This window comes from Canis lupus, chromosome 1, assembly GCF_048164855.1.
Source record: "Canis lupus baileyi chromosome 1, mCanLup2.hap1, whole genome shotgun sequence".
In the NCBI taxonomy this organism is placed as follows: domain Eukaryota; kingdom Metazoa; phylum Chordata; class Mammalia; order Carnivora; family Canidae; genus Canis; species Canis lupus.
Window position 1 is genome coordinate 19,403,966 of NC_132838.1, and position 18,054 is coordinate 19,422,019.

Below are 18,054 nucleotides of genomic sequence, written 5' to 3' on the forward strand. Positions count from 1 at the left end.
CTTGCAAGTGCCACTCTAAGGCAAGTGTGGGTGTCAGAGTGGCTGCAAAGAGGAGAAATAAGGAGAGAATGGGGCATTGGAGCCAAGGGTAGAGAGATAGTCAAGTTAGAGGTGCGTTAGCTCTGATCTGGTTCCTCCCTCCTCCTTTTCTACTTGCCTCCTCCCGGAGAGCTCAGGCACTTCCTGTGTCCCAAGCATTGGGCTAAGTATTTTCCGTGTTCTTTCTTGAACTCCTCCCCAGCTGGGTGAGGAGGGTGCTACCCTTATGCCCATTTTAAAGATGAGGAAACTAGCCCAGACAGGTGAAGTAACTTCCTCTAAGGTTGTGAGGGTTCAGTGAATGGGTGCTCAGCTATTTGGTGAAATAGGATTCTGGATGTATACGTGAGGGCACTGCTGGATGAGATCAGCATCTGACCTAGTAGACTGAGTAGAGCAGTGTGAGTGGGTCCCATCCCAGGAGGTGTACTACATAGAACCAAAGGCTGAGTAAGAGACATAAGATTCAAATGCGGTTGTAAGAAGTAGCATAGGGAGATCCCCTGGACTTCCTACCAGGTCTCCATAATAGTAGCATATTGCAGAACTGTAGTACGATGTCACAACCAGGATATTAACACCGAGAACCATTCCTTTTGTTTTCTTTTCTTCAAAGAAAAACATACAAATTGAACCTCAGTGAAGGGTAGTAAAGTTCAGATCTATGATTGTGACCAGGGCATGTATTCACCACACTTGGCTTCCTATTACAAAATGGCTTCCCTAGATCTGATGTCTACATTTGTATTTTAAAATTTGTGTTTTCTGTAGGCTAGCTCACTGTATTGGTGTGGGTGGTGGTGGTAAATAAAGAAATGAAAGAAAAATGGCGATTGCTGGCAATTTGAGACAGCTGTGTGGCTGGCTGGGCTTTCTAGGCCGTTGCTTCAAGCTGGCTGCTGCTGCTCATGCATAGGCTGATGCGAACTCAAACGTTGGACTTTTGAGGCAGGTGCCATGTCTTCTCAGGGGAGTGACAGGCCCGCTAGATGGGTGAGCAGGTCTCCCTGGGTGTGTGTCCTCCCTCCCCTCCCCGACGTCACCCTCCAAGGGCAGAGAGGGCTCAGAGGGCTCTGACCCTTTGCCTTTAATCTTAGACAAGTTGTGGCCTGGCGGAAGAAGAGCAAGCAGCCTCATTGGGGTGCTCTGGACTCTGGATTCTAAAGGATCTGACCAACCTTCCCCCAGTTATATTCCCCCAAAGTTGGGGAGGTTAGGTGGATACACCATCTTCCTTTAAGTGTTTTAGAACCCATCATGGGAAGAATCTATTGCAGGTGGGGTTGATCGTTCTCACTCTTCACTGAGGTTCAATTCATATTTTTCCTTCCAAAAAGTGAAAGGGGCATGTTAAGCTTTGGCTCTCTGTGGGAGTTTTAGATATCTTTTTTTTTTTTTTTTTTATGCTAGAACTTTAAAATGTGCTCCTTTAGTTGTGCTTCCAAGAACACATATTTCTCTCCTGCCAGCTCTTTCCCAAGCATATTGAATGGAGCATTTCTGTAATTTCACTGCAGAATGTAATTATTGTTCAGTTCCATTTCAGATACATCTGGCACTCATTTTCTGTCTTCATCCTCCCTCATTAAAACATGTCATAAAATGAAGGGGTTGGCGCAAGTGGGAAGAAAAGCATCTGGGGACCCAAAGGCAGCCTCTCTTCATTAAAAATGTGTCGGGAACCCTGTAGGAGAGCCCAGGGAGGCACTGGTTGGAGTTCTGGGCTTGTGAAATCAAACTATAGAAGAACTTAGGGCTTTATCTGCTATGGATGGTAAAGACTGAGTCAATTCATTGGGCTCACCCTGACCTTAACTTCCTGTAAAACTGACCATTGTATCTGAACCTGAAAAAGTATTGACATGCCTATATTTTACAAAGCTGAACCAATTCTAGGGCCAGGCAGCATCATACAGGAGTCCCACTGAAATGTTGTAAGGGTCCTTCCATCCTTTGCTGGGAGGCATGACCTAAAATCTAAGATAAAACCAGACCCATATGGCTAAATGAAAAAGGCTGACAGTACTGAGTGTTAACAACAATGTAGAGCAAATGGGACACCCATTTGTAGGGATACAAAATAGCCCAGTCACTTTGGAAAAGTTTAGTAATTTCTTATAAAGTGTATACTTGTTGTGAAAACAATTTTAAAAAGAAAATATTTATTTATCTGAGAGAGAGAGACAGAGCACATGAGCATGAGGGTGGGGCAGAGGGAGAGGGAGAGAGAGAAGGTCAAGCAGAATGCTGACTGAGTGCAGAGTCCTACATGGGGCTCGATCCAATGACGCTGAGACCTGAGCCAAAACTAAGAGTCAGGCGTTCGGATGACTGCACCACCCAGGTGCCCCAAACAATTCTATTTTTAGACATAAGCCCGAGAGAAATGAAGATACATGTTTACACATAGGCTTATGCATGAAAGTTCATAGCAGTTTTATTTAAAGTAGTCAAAAACTGGGGGCAACCCCAACTTCCATTAACAGATGAGTGTAGAAACAGATTATGATATATCCATTCAATGGGATACTCTTCAGTGTTAAAATGGAATGAACTGATGTATACAGCTGGATTAATTTCAAAACATTGTACTAAATAAAAGAACCCAGACACGAAAGGCTATGTGATTGCATTTATTAAATTCTGGGGAAATGAATATAATTTCCAGTGCCAGAAAATACATCAATGGTTACCTGGAGCTGGAGTGGGGAGAGTGACACTTGACTAGGAAGGGTCTTGGGGAACTTTTGGGGGTGATGGGAAAGTCTCTTCTCTTGATTGTGGTGGTGATTGTATGTGAAAACTCATCAAAATGTACATTCAAAATAGGTGGAAATTTCATTTTAAAAATGGAGTCTGTGTCTCATTGTTCTGGGAGATGAATTATAATATTGAGATGGAAAGACAGCATTAAAATTATTAGTATCTGCCCTTCATTTCACTGAGGCAGAGGATAAGAGAGGTTGAGACTTGCCAAAAACCTTATTTGGTTTCCTAACTCATGATACAGTCTTCTTTCCAATACATCAATCTGGATTCTCCATCAGAAAGTAAAAATGAAATACCCCCCAAATGCTAGCATGTTCTAGAAATGGAGGACTTTGCACTGCAAAGTTCAGCATGGAGGCTCAAATGTGGGCATCTCCACCTATCTGGAAAAGTCACATCCCGAGGTCTTCTCTCCCCTTCTCTCTTTCCACCTCCTAATCTTCCAAATCCGCAAGACTGGCCTCATAGGTAAAACCTCCTGAGGTCACCCCAAAAACTACTCGCTCTTCTGAAACCCCTCAGTGAGTTCACATGTGATAAGTGACTGCAGCAGAGTATCTCGATTTGCAGTTTAGTTCTTTTATCACTATTTTAACTTCTATGTTGTTGTATCTTGTTTCACCAACTACACTGCCAGTTTCTATACAACCAGGGCTGTGTGTTATGAGGGATTTCATATTCTTCACATGTGGGCACACAGTAGGTCCAATGGATACTTCTTGAATAAATGAAATATTTTTCAAGGACAGTATCTATACCCAGTGTTCTGGATGCTGAAAAAGGTGCTCGCTTCAGCAGCACATATACTAAAATTGGATGCTGAAAAAGATACAGGAGAACGGGATATCTGGTCCCTCGTCACCAAGGAGCTCAAGTACCAAGTGTCTGGAAGCCAGGTTTCAAAGGGAGAGACAATGTTGAAAGCACTAGGAGTGGTTCTCGATCCTGGCTGCACAGGAATCACCTGGGAAGTTTTAGAATATATAGACACCTGGGTCTCACTTGTAGCTATTCTGATATAATGGTCTGAAGGGGGACCTGGGTGTTCAGAGTTTCGCACATATCCTTAGATGATTCAAATATGTAGCTGAGGAAAGAGAAGTTATAATCTGCTCTCTAAATCCCGCTCATTAGCAAAAATGAGACTGGGTCCCAGGAGCCTTCTCCAACTGGGGCTGGGGTATCAGAAGGGAGTCAACTCTGCCTCCTTAAGTTTCAAAAGGAACTTCACGACGACGTCCTCTCCCAACATTCGCTCCACCAGCTGCTCTATTAGCATTTCCAAGAGAAGACAGAGAGCTCCAGAATGTTCATTAAAGGCTTTGGCAAACTTCAACAGACAAGATTAGAATTTGACAAGAACTCATTCCTTTGTATGGCAAAGAAGAAAAACAGCTGATATTTACAGCCTTGGGAAGCTGCTCCTTTAAGAGAAGTACAGTATCAGGGCTTGTTCATGAGTTAGATGTGCCTTTCTACTCCATGCCCTTGAGAAGATTGTTCCAGGAGACTCAAACCCTGTCCCTTCTACCGTAGTACCGCATTATCATTTGCCATTATAGAAGGACCTAAAGACCCAGCCAAAGTCAGACTCATCACCCCAATACCTACAGAAGGAACCAGGGATTGGTAGACTCCTCTCTGGAGTTCTTCTAAACTCAGATGTCTTTCTTGGGGATCTGGACTATGTTCTAGCATTCTTCGCTCCCGTTGTCTCAGCCTTCCAAGGCCCTGTTTCTCAAGGCGCACATTACAGTCACCTGCGTGACTTATTAAAAATAACATTTTTGAGACTCACCCCAAATCCTCTGGCTCAGAGATATTTTGGTGGGAGGCCTGGAATCTGCATTTTCAATAAACTCCCAAGATGATTCTTTGCCTTCTTAGGTGTGATGAGCACCGATATAAAAGAGTGAGCACTGTACTTGGAGTCAGAAGGACTGAATGTGAGTTCCTGACTCTACCACTTACTGCCAGGGCCAGTCATCTGAAACTCCATAAGATAGGGCTAATTGTACTGTGAGGGGTAAATGAGATACATGTGAAAATGCTGCCCACAGTGGGCCTTGCATACGTGTTAGATGAATCTAAAGATGACCCTCTGCTTGATTTATTTATCCTTAACCTTTTATTATGCAAAGTTTCAAATACGTACAAATGTAGAGAATCTATAGCATAAGGAATCCTCAAGTCCTCATTAATCAGTTTCAGTAATGATCAACTCATGGCCAATCATGTGTCATCTAAACTTCCTGCTTACCTGCTCCTTGAGTAGATTTTAAGTAAATCCCAAACGTTTTTATGATTTCATCCATAAATTTTGCAATATGTATGCTTTAAAAAATTATCACATCTAAGACCTTAGCGTATTCTCTTAAGATCATCAAATATCTTTCAGTGTTCAAAATTATCTGATTCTTACACATACGTGCACACTTGTGCACACATGAGATAATTGGTTGACATTTCACACACACACATACATATATGAATTTCTATTGGTTGACATATCTCTTATTTCTTATTGATATAAATGTTCCTCCTCCATCTCTTTTTTTCTTGTAATTTTTAATGGTTTTGTAACAGGAAAAATGATCTTCTATAGCCTTGGTTCTCAAATTGTGATCTCGATTGAATGGGAATTTGTTAGGAATGCAAAATCTCAGGTCCTGCCTCAAATCTACAGAATCAGAATTATCTGGCCCCCTAAAGTTCTCCAGATGATTTCCATGCGGGTTAAGTTTAAGAGACATTGTTGATTGGATCCCCCCTGGGTCCTTAAGTATGGTCCTCTCTTTTCTACAGTTAATGTAATTTGTGGTTAAACCTAAAGATTTAATCAGTCATGGCTTATATCTTTCCCTCTTCCCTTTTCTTCTTTTTCTCTTCCTTCCTTCCTTCTTCCTTTCTTTTTCTTTTCTCTTTCTTTCTTTCTTTCTTTCTTTCTTTCTTTCTTTCTTTCTTTCTTTCTTTCTTTCTTTCTTTTTTTGTAGACTACTTCATAGGTAGGGCTATTAACCCTCTGCATTAGATCACATCTGTTCTGTACTCTATCTTACCTTTCCATGCAACACTTAGAAAATGGATCAGTCAGTGTTTGCAGGTTGAAAAGTAAATTTCTTGCCTAATATCATTCTGTATTATTCTAGCTGCTTTTAGCACAATTTCTACATACTTCCTTAATTATTCCACTTTGAAATTAAATTTTCATCTGAAACAAACATGAGCCTATGACTTGGGAAACTGGAATATTAACATCCATTAAATTCTTACCATCTTCTAAGAGATTCATGTCTACTTGCTTGAGCCACATAGACAGGAGCATTGGTTACCTTTATGGAGTCATTTAGGGTGAACTTGCAAAGGACCCCTACCTAAGAACCCCACTGGCTCACCATACTGCTGAAACCTCACCAGCTGGGATTTGTTCCTTTGAGTTTAAGGCATCAGTTCTCCCATTAATTAGGTTTAAAGTGAAAATGCTCTGAGGGTAACAGATACCCATTTTCAGTCACCAGCATCCCACTGGCTGTATTAGTTCCTTAGGGTGGCTGTAAAAGATTAGCACCAACCTGATGGCTCAGAACAACAGAAATTTATTCTCTTTAGCTCTGGAGGCTGTAAGTCTGAAATCAAAGTCTCAGCAGGACTGTGCTCCCTCTGAAGGCTTGAGGAAAGAATACTTCCTTGCCTATCTCAGTTCTGGTAGCCTTAGGCATTCCTTGGCTTGTGATAGCATCGCTCCAATCTCTGCTTCCCTCTCTCTTTACATGGCTTCTTCTGTATGTCTCCATGTGTATCTTCTCCTCTTCTAATAAGGATACTAGTTGTAGGATTTAGGGTCTACTCTAAATCCAGGATGATTTTTTCCTGAGATTCTTAACTCATTACATCTGCAAAGACTGTATTTCCAAATAAGGTCACATTCTGAGGTTCTGGGTGAGCATGAACTTGGGGACGAGAGGACAACCATTTAGCCCTACATTGGCAATTTATTTCAGGGCCAGGTTGATGAGGAAAGGTGTGGGGGAGGTTGAGGAGCGATCTGGGGCACAGTTAACTGTCCAGCCGAAGCCCCATATATGGAGTTTGCCCAACACAAGGGCCTCCGTGGACTAGAGGGATAGAGCAATGCCAAAGAGGGAGAGGGACCCACAAAGGAAGGCCAGAAGGCCCTGAGATTATCTGCACTGACTTGGTGCCCATAACAAGGCATATCATCATCTTTTTTCACTTTACTCATCCTGAGTCAAGATGCAGTTTTTCACAAACTCCATATTCTGAATATTCTGATGATTGCTGTCCAGTTAATGCACAGCTCGTTGCCTGATAGGTCCTGGGGCATCACTTGAATACTATTCTTAATTTAATAATAGCTACTGGCTTTCATTTTGCAACATCTTAAGATCGTGTCCATTAAAAAGTTCTCTTTTTCTTTTTCTCTCTCCTCCCTGCTCTGTGCCTCTTCTTTCATAATCAGCAGTAGGGAAGTGTGCTTGCTGTTTGAGAATGCACAACTCTTTGTTCTCTGTTGTCCAAGCAGCTGTAGCTTCGTGATCATCAGGAAGCGGACTTCTCAGCTTGGTCAAGAATTTGAAATGTTGACGACATCACCAACCTCTGTTTCTTTGACTTGACTTTTCTTTCTTTGAATAACTTCCTTAGCTTATTCCATTTGTCACATTAGTTGAGTACTTGTTGTATGCAGTTTACCATGGAGATTCAAAGATGATCACAGCAGAGTTCTGATCTACAAGTATCTCACAACCCAACAACCTGTCCTGAGAGATGAGCCAGGGACACAGCCACATATCTATAAACCCAAATATGCATGTAAGAAAAGATGATCATATTTAAGGCTTGGAAAGAAACCTTCCCCACCCCATCTTCCTTGATGTATTTGGGCCATAGCATCCCTCCCAGACCCCAAAGTCCCTCCATTCTGGAGACGGGTTGAAGTACAAGGAGGCAAGTCTATCTTTTCTGCCTCTTAATCTCCCTGAGAGAAAGATCTGCACATTGTTAATAATAACTAATATTTAGTAAATGCTTACTACACATGAGATACTGCTCTCAGCATGTCATCTGCATGACTTAAATGATCCTTACTTCATTTCCATTATCAGGTAAGGAAACTGAGGCATGAAGAGATATGCTATGCCCCAAGTTCACACAGCTAGAGAGTGAACCCACATGCCATTTTCTCTTAGAAATCAGGGCTTTGGGCAGCCTGGGTGGCTCAGCAGTTTAGCACCGCCTTCGGCCTAGGGCATGATCCTAGAGACCCAGGATCCAGTCCCACATCAGGCTCCCTGCATGGAGCCTGCTTCTCCCTCTGCCTGTGTCTCTGCCTCTCTCTCTCTCTCTGTGTGTGTGTGTGTGTGTGTGTGTGTGTGTGTGTCATGAATGGATAAATTAAAAAAAAAAAAAGAAATCAACAGGCTTTGCCTGTTTGCTCTAGTGTTGGCTGGTTTCACTCAGCCCCATAAAAGCCCTTGAGTGAGAAGATAACTCACCCTTTATAAATAAAGGCAAACTTGTCTGAGGTCCAGAGAGAGCCCTCTCAAAACAGAAGAAGAGGCTCTGAAGACCTTATACCAAGCCTCTTATAAAGGGCAAATGACTAGGGGCCAAGTGTGAGCCACCTGTACGCACATTGTTGATTCCCACTCTCCCAGTACCACCTTACTCAGGTCTCATGGTCACACACCAATGGTGTGGTCATGGCTGGTCAAGAAGAGAAAAGAGCGTTGAGGACAAGGCCTGTGGTACATCCCCATTTAGGGGTGGGAATGGAAATGTAAGTAAAGGAGAGGAAAAATGTTGGGAGCAAGACAGAGCCCTGTCCTGGAGACCTGGAGAGGGGAGTGGTTCAGAAAGGAGGATGTGATCATGGGTCCTCTAAAGGCAAAGAAAGCAAAGAAGACTGAGAAACAGGCACTGGCCCTGGTTGTTAGGGCCCTTGGAACCTTCAGGAAGGCTGACTGATTAAAGTGTTGTGGGTGAGTCTGACCGTGGTGGGATTGAGGGGCAGACGGTGAATGGTGACAGAGAAAGATCTAAAGATTCTCTGCTTCTTTTGGAAGACAGAATAAAAGGAAGAAGAGAAAGATCTTGGGAACTTGGTGGAGGGGCTAGTTGAGATAAGGCATGGTCTGAGAATGATTTGTGTAGATGTATCATGGGGCTAAATAGTGGAATGTAGGCCTGGAGGCGGCAGGGAACAGGAAATGTCTGGAATGCCCAATAATAGGCCAATACAGCAAGGCACATCCATATGCTGGCATATTTTGCAGCTGTGAAAAATTACATTTTTGAAAGATATTTAACAACATGAAAGGTATTTAACATGAAAAGTCTTCCAATAAAATAATATAGGGAAAAGAAGGATGAAAAATGACGTTATGCTTATAAGCATCCTAATAAAGAAATATTTTCATATTCCAATTTTCAAAAAATCTGTGTTATGATTCCAATTTCCTTGAAGATGTGTGGGTATTTGCACTGGCAGGAAATACACCAGAATGCATGTGACTTTTAAAAATTATTTTCTGTATGTTCCAAATTTTCTAAAAACAAACATGTGTTCCTTTTACGATAATTAAAAGGAGTACAGATGGCTGGTAGCTTTGGCTAAACTATTCATATTATTGTGCCTCTTACTCTGTTATCTCACTGTCTGGAAACAGAGAGGAAGTGGCTTCCCCAAGGTGAGATATGTGAAGCAATGGGACATTATGTGTCGGTCAACACACTGCGTCCCTGCAGTGGGGCTAGGTGATGGGGTGGGAGGAAATGGGGAGCAAGCAAAGAGCTTTCACATCTGGCTAGAGAAAGGAAGAAGCACACAAGAAGAAAACAAGCTCTGGCGACGTGGCTTTGCCTTTTCAGGGAAGGGGTCCACTCATGAGGGCTGGAGTTAGTAGAGAAGTGGGACCTTGGAGAGGGAAAAAGCCACAGTGATGTGTCCATTGCTTTGGGCAGGAGTCATTGGCTTGCACAGGGAAGCCTGTGTGCTGAGCTGCAGAAGGGAAGACTCCATTCAGCTGTAAGTGGAGGAGCCACCAAGGGCCTGGCACCTGCTGGAACTGTCCGGTAACTGCTTTCCTCAGCCTGATGGTTCACACAGGGCAGTGAACTGCTAGAGAATGGGGAGTGGGGGCCCTGGAGGGTGGGCTGCTTCACTGGCCCAATTCTTCCCACCACTTATGCTCTTCATTGACTCTGGAGGAAAGACAGTGCCTGAGAGGTGACAAGAGAAGGAGCAAAGCTCAGGTGGTACAGGGGGAAAGGGAAGGGAGCAGAGGGCTGGGGGATTTGCTGTCAGACAGACTTCATCTCTAATAAACTAGTGGGGATAGGAGGTGTCCTGTGTCATTTGTAGGCATATGAGTCACACGGGAATTCTACGTCTACCTTCTCTTTCAGTCTTTGACTTGCGTGTTCCCCACCACAGAAACAACTTTTCTTCCCTGCTTTTCTATCCATTCCTTCCTGACCCTACCCACCCTGGAGTTGGGCCTGTTTCCTCAATTTTCTACCACTCTGGGCTGCTATGGGCAACTCGGGAAGAATGGCCATGCTTGGACTCTATCAGCATCTCTGCTAAGAGTTGATGGAGAAGGCAGATCTTGTAAGCATGTCTTTTGGATCAAAAAGGCAATGATAAGTCAACATGGCTAGGCTCTACTAACCAGTTATCCAATCAAATACTAATCTAGATATTGCTATGATGGTATTTTGTAGACATGGTGGCTGACATCTACAATCACTTGCCTTAAGTAAAGGAGTTTACCCTTGATAGGATGGTGGGCCTCATCCAAGCAGTCAAAGGCCGTAAGAGCAAAACCTGTGGTTTCTTAAAGAAGAAATTCTACCTTAAGACTGTGGCATCAACTCCTGTGTGAGTTGTCAGCCTTGCCAGTCTGCCTTACAAATTTTAGATCTGAGAGCCTAACTGTCACAATGGCATGAACCAGTTCCTTAAAATAAATCTTCCTATCAATCTAGTATCTATCTATCTATCATCTATCTATCTATCTGTCATCTTTCTCTCTCTGATTCTCTCTCTCTCTCTCTCTTTTACCTTTGTGCCTGTCTGTGCATGCCCATAGGCACTCTCTTTCCTATTGGTTCTCTCTCTAGAGAGAGCCCAGACTGATACAGCCTCCCATTGGTCAAAATTACATGGAAGCCAGCTGGCAAAGGAGCCTGATAAGTTTTCAGATTTCTGTGACTCTCTGCAGAATAGGAGAAGGCCAGGAAATGAATGTGATTAGCCCAGTCTCTTGCCCGAAATGGCATTCCGAATTCTTCTGTTGAATATTTTCCTGGAATGCTCCTTTCTTCTATAGTTCCCAGATGTTTGCACAGCAAAGAAGCTAGCATTTCTTGAGTATTTACTATGCACCACGCCCTGTGCTAAGTAATTTACATATATTATCTCATTTAATCCCCTTGACTATCCAGTGAGGCAGATACTATTATTATCTGTTGTGCAAATGAAGGAACTAAGAAGTAAAGGCACTGAGCATTCCAATAACATGCACAAGATCACACAATAGTCCAGCCTGCTGGCTCCTTCCTTTCAAACCAAGGAGTAGAGTTAGAAGATCATCCGTCTGTGCATCCCACAATCCTGGGTTTGAATCTAGGGTCTACTATTTATTATCTTTGTAACATTGAGCAAAACCATGAACCTTGCTCAGATTTCATTTACTCTTCCATAAAATGGGGTGTGAGACAGGGTTGAAAGGATCAGAGGAGATCATGTCTAAGCTAATACTCCACCCACAGAGTGCAACACACACCTAAGCATCTTCACTCACTGTTCTACCCTTTTTTCTTCACTCAAAGGAGTTACCCTATGTCTTTCTCATTTTACTTAACCACATTCTGTTCCCATTTGTATTGTCATTCACCCAGCATATGCCACCTGATGTTGTCCAGCTTGACACCCAAACATGGTGCTGTCTTGGGCATGCCACCATCAGCCAGTCTGAGGGCTGGAAGGAAGCAGGGAGTGATTTGCTATTGTCTGGTGCTCATACAGTAAAAAATGCAGGTTGGGAGCTTCCCTAACCAGGATTATAGCATTTTCCAGAAGCACTGAATTTACCTCCAGCAGGCTCTTACTGGCTCCTTTCATTGAATAAAGGGTTTGTCTCTACCTCCTCCTAGCCCTGTAAACCTGTGTTCACAGCTAGCTGCTTTCTTGCACACAGTGCATGGATCACGCAATAAAACATGGCCTTTTGGTTTCTTTTCTCCAAGTATTGATCACTGTTCTGAATTTTCTATTCCAGCTTTGTCCTGCTATGATTTATTTTTAAAACAGGAGGCAGGCCATTCCTTCTCAAGCTTCTCTTCCTTTCTTTTGTTGTTTTTCATTTTTGCCTACCTACTAAGAAGAGAAAAATAGTCATAGGATCTTAGGATATTAGGGAAATAATCCAGGCCTGTATTTCTCAAACTGGAGGATACATACCTCTGGGGGATCTGTGGCCATGTATCAGGGTATAGTTTTTAAAATACAAATTAAGTGTGGAACAGCTTTCTGGCGCATCATTTCACCCAAAGATTCAGCAGAGAATATTTTCGTGTTAAAACAAACTAAGATTTATTATGGAGTTGATTGCAAAATCCACATGAATTTTTAGGTTAAAACTTAAGCCCTTACCTCAAGGGCTTCACATGGAGGGAGGGCAGAGTAGAGCACACCAGCTGTTAACACCTGCAGCTCCCAGGATGCTTATGACGGGCTTATTATTCCAGGCTGGAAATCGAAGGCTTTTTCTTTTCATTTTTTTTTTAAGATTTAAAAAAAATTTTTAGAGATGGCAGGAGGGGCAGAGGGAGAGGGACAAGCGGACTCCATGCTGAGCACAGAGCCCTACACAGGGCTTGATCCCACTACCCTGAGACCATGACTGAGCCAAAATCAAGTCAGATGATTAACCAACTGAGCCATGCAGGTGCCCCTTGAAGGCTTTTTCTGAACAGAAATTAAAAGGCCCAGAGAAAAGATTCCCTTTAATAACATTTGGGAAGTCCACTTCCCAAATAAAGAGGCAAGGTTCCCACCTATGATTTCTGCCACACTTTTAAAGATGAATGAAGAACTCAGTTTCATTGGAGTCTTGGATGTGGTGTATCAGCACTAGCTTCATCTCTGCCTCCTTTAAATTTGTGTCTCTGTACTCTAGAACCTGGCAAGCTAACATCGACCTTCCTCAGACCTCCTTGCGGCCAGAGTGTGAGAAGAGATTTGGTTCCACCAATAAGAAGCACTTGAATAATTTGGGAGAATGGAAGGAAGATAGAGACCATCTTCCTGATGCTTTGGGATATTTTTCTGCTGGCAAACAGGGTATGGAGGAGTCCTGCAGTAGCCCTCCCAGGGCGCCTTTCCAGCTTTGTGGCAAGTGAGTAACTATTGAGCTCTTATAACTTGTGGTAGTTTCCCAATTCTTGGATTGCATCACTGGCAAAGTGTTCTTAAGTGTAGCCCTTCTCATGGCAGCCTCCTGGCTCCCTGTCTCTCTGTATGGCAAAGTAGTAGTTTTCTGAAGTTACTGAGAGCTCAGCATAGAATCCTAGAGCCCAGTCTTCTAGCCCGTCCACTGATTTTGAAAGAATTCAGTTCCCTGTATTAAATTCCTTTCTTCTTTAATATGTAGACGGATTTCAGTTTTATGGCCTGCTGCTAACCCTTGAGCAATACAGTAGAAATTGGACTGTAGCTAAGACTGTTAGCTTTTTACTAATATCTATTGTCTTTAATTCTGAAGCTCCAGAGTTTTAGCTGAATATGTGGCTAGCTAGTAAGACTTTTTAAAGTCTCACTTGCAACAAGATGTGACCATGTGACTAAGTCTGGGGCAATAGGGTGTGATCAGAAGTGATGTGTGCCTCTTCCAGGTCATGCACACAAAAGGAAGGGGCAAGTACTCTCTTCCTCTTTTCCCCTTTCTCTCTGGGTGGGGCGCAGGTGGGAGTTTAGGCAGCCAACCTGGACCCTGAGACGAAAGGCATATTTTGAGGATGCCAAAGTCACATAAGCAGGATAGCCTATGTCTGGACAAGTATGTGACAGGAAAATAAAATTTTATATTGTATTTGGGGCTTGAGAGAACTCTGTTACAACAGCTAAGCCACAAATTTAACATGTATAACCCATCATTCTGGGAAAAAATCCAATAGGAAAGACAAAGACACAGTTAAAAGGAATTTAGAAAAGAGAGACAATGCATGTAACAGAAGAAAACTTTACAAAAACAACAATAACCCATAGTTAATATTCTCAGGAGAAGATGAAAATATATTGCATCCAGAGAAAAGGAAAAGCGTGTAGTACTTAAAAAAAAGAATGTTCAGAAATTTTAAAAATCAAATAACCAAAATTTTTTAAAGCAGGAGATAGATTAGAAAACAAAGTAAGGAAATCTTCCAGAAAGAACAAAAGTCAAATAGAAGGAAAAATGGGAGTGAAATCATCAGAAAATTAGGGAATCATTTTAATGGGTCTAAGATCCTACTAACAGGAATTATTGTGAATGAAAACTAAAACTAGAAGAGGTAAAATCATGGAAAACACAAAAGAACTTCTGTCCATGGTAGCATGTGAGTTTCCAAATGGAAAAGATGGAGAAAGGGCTCATTACAACGAAACAAACCAGTCTCCGAACACCTGGCAGCAAGAGATCCTAGGGCGTTCAGGAGGAAGAACACGCTCACACATAAAGGCATCAGAATGATATCAGACTCCTCAAGAGCCACTCAAGAAGCCAGAAGGCGCTGGGACAACGCCATCAAAATTCCAAAGGAAAGTGATTTTCTGTTTAGAGTTTTCTGTCTAGCCAAATTATCACAAAAAATTTGCCTATTCCAGGGGAAACTATGTTCAGACAGGCAAGATAGGAAATAGCCTTCCATTCATCCTTTAGAAGAAAGCTATTGAAGTGTCATCCTCCCCAGTGAAGGAATAAGCCAAGAAAGAAAGGACATGAGATCTAGGAGACTAGAAATATGGGAGGGGCTGTGAGGAGCTGTTGAACTGGTTCTCCCCAGAACTCATATGTTGAAGTCCTCAACCACATCTGCAAACAGAGGTAGTGCAGATGTAATTAGTTACTATGCAGAGGAGTGTGGACCCCTACCCCAGTCTGACTGATGTCCTGAGGTCCCAGGTCGATTACATGCAATGATGGGAGCCATGCTGCCACAAGCCAAGAACTATCAGAAGAAGGAGAGAGGGCTGGAAAAGATGCTTCCTCAGTGCTTTCAAAGGGCGCACAGCCCTGCCAATGCCCTGCTGTCAGCCACCTAACCTCCAAAACTGTGAGCCAATAAATTTCCATTGTTGAATCTCCTCAGTCAGGGGTGCTTTGTTATGGCCGCCCAAGCAAACTGATATGGGGGCAGGAGAAAACTGATGGATAATGGGAGGAGTGGCCCCAGAATGACAGTGGGGTAGCAGACCTATCTGGAGTGGGAAGTAGGAGGCTCCAGAAATGGTGTATTCAGGAGGAAAGCCACATTTGCGTATTATTGATTCTGTTTTCCCAAGTGGAAAGTAACAAGGGAAAAGACAGCTCTGCTGGTGACTTTAGGAAGAACTAGGGATGGTACACAGAAAAACAAACCGAGCAGAACCAAAATCAAAAACAAAGAAAGGCAACAACAACTCTTGAGTCCAAGATACACACAAAAAGACATATAATTATAGCACACTACATGGCCTGGCAGCGAGCAGTAGCTACCTGAACTCTCGGACTATTGAATTCACCAAAAATGATGGTGTAGCCATACTGCAAGGATGGAAATGTGGTCAGGGTTTGGCAAATGAGAGCTAAATTGTCTTAGCCCATAATAAAAACCAACAAACAATATAAAAAAATCAATAAAATCAAGAAGTGCAGCATAAGCATATTATTCGAAGGTAAATAACTGAAGAAGCAGCTAAAGGAGTTTTTTTTTTTTTTTTTTTTTTTAAAGGCAGCCCACAGAGCAGGACTTGGGGATGGGAAGGATTAGGGTCAGGGCCCACTAGTTTTGGATAGAAGTCTTTTAGGACTCTTTAAAGTCTTTGGCTGTCTCACTTTGAAAAAAAAAAAAACTTTTTGAAACACAATTTTCCTTTTCCTTTTTCTTTACCAAGAGGGGAGGCAGAGGTAGAGGTGGATGTGCCTCACTTATCACGCTTAGGCCCTTGGTGGCAGTTGTCATACCCGATAGCCATCTCTTTAGTTCCATTTCACGTGTTGCCATCGCACAAAGCGATTTTTTGTGCCCTGTTCTACTTCGTTCAATTTGTTATGAGATGGATGGTTTGCACTATTAAAATTTTATCATCTAGGCTATAGAGAAATGGGTAATCTGAAGACCATTTAGTTCCCTTCTGAAACTTTCTGTTTCTCTCTCGATTTTGAGAAAATGGCAAGCATTGGGCAAACAGATCCTGCTTTTGACGCTGCACACACCCAGTCTCAGTTACAGTATCCATATAAAACTGGGATTTTTGAAGAGATGGACGAGCAAACTGCTGGGTACTTGCTGGTTGGCCGTTTGTGGTGGAGGAGGTGGGTTGGGGTGAAGCTCCCCTGTGCCATCCTCCCAAGGGTGCAGCCCATCTGCAGAAGCATCCACCCATCCATCCATGCAACAATCGCTTATGAAGCACCACCGCACAAACACAGGGGGCACAAAACAAATGTTTGTCAAATAAAACTGCGTGGCAAGAAATGTTGAATCATTGAGGCGATGGAGCACAGAGGAGGAGAGCATGGCAGGGACTGGATCCCCTGCCATGTCGTGTGAGAGCTGCCAGGGTTTTGACCCCTGCCCTGAACCAGAGCAAGCTGGCTTGTCGCTGAGTCCGTCACGTGGGGCAGAAGCAAATGCCTTGCTGAGGTCCCAGGTCGATTACATCTATTGCTTGCACCTTATCTACATGGCCTGTCACTCTATCATAGAAGGAAATTAAATTGGTCCGACTTGATTTACTCTTTACACGGCTGTGTCCATAAGCTCCCCAGGCCTTGCCCCCTTCTGGCTGACTGCACATTGATTGCTTGATGATTTGTTCTAGCATCTTCCCTGGGAGCCAGGTTAAGTTTATCGGGCTGTAAGGAAATGTGGTCATCTTTTTCTGCCTCTTAAATGATGGGCATCATGTTTGTTTGTTGTGACGCTCCCAAGGTAACACCCTTTCTCTGGGGAACACTCAGAATAATTGCTGGTTCCTCCCCAGTGGTCCCTGCAAATTCCCCACGTCCACTCCATTGAGCGTCATGAGTCCCCGTGACTTCTGTTTCAGGCAGCGTCTTGCAAAGGATGCTCTGCTGTATTCCGGGTATGCGGCCCGGGCACGTCACATGCGGTGGGACTCCGGGCCTGGAAAACAAACCCAGGGGCTGAAGACAAAGGAAGCCTACGGGACTCATCAGCCAGGGTTGGGGCTGCGGATCAGAAAGCCTGAGAATTATTGGGAACCGGTCCCACCAGAGACAAAACGTCTGCTGTGGTTACTGAGTGTAACCCACAGACCTCACATCACCGTAGAACAGCTTTGGGTAAAGACAGAGGTAAAAGAGACGCATGAAAACCTCTGCTATTTTGTTACCTGCTTGCCCCCGTGGGCCCTAGGGAACAGTATTTTCCTGGGTTTTTCGTTTGTGTAATGTAAGTGAAGAAGACTTCTGGTAAAATTTCATAAAAGCCTGTCTGGCCTTTCTGCTCCTGTGCCTGCGTGGTCCGGCCTCTTCCTTGTTCCTCGGTGGTCTGGCCTTTCCTCCCTTCCTCCCTCCTTCCTCCTTCTGCTCCCACCTCCCTGCCCTGGGGGCCAGGAACACAGCACCTTCTTGCTACACATCCCCTTCTTGCCACATCCCAGTGTTCTTTTGGATTCCCCTGAGCCAATTAGTTAAAGGACGTTTGCTTTTTCCCCTATTTTGTCACCTATTTGATTTTTTTTTCTCTATTACATAGTGAGAAACTTCCTATGAATTCCTTCAATTTATAGAAATCTGCTTTGTGAGGGTTCTCTCTGGGTGTCTTCTCCTTTCTTCTCCATGACCAACTTGTCGTTGGGATCACAGAGTTTTGTGCCTAGATCTAAATCTTGAATCCTTCCCCTTCAAGGAAATGAATCAAGATAAAGTAAATTGCTCGTAATATATCATTAGAATTTAGTGAGTCTTGTTCTAGCTTATTCTGTGAATATTTTAATGTAGAAAAGATTTTCTG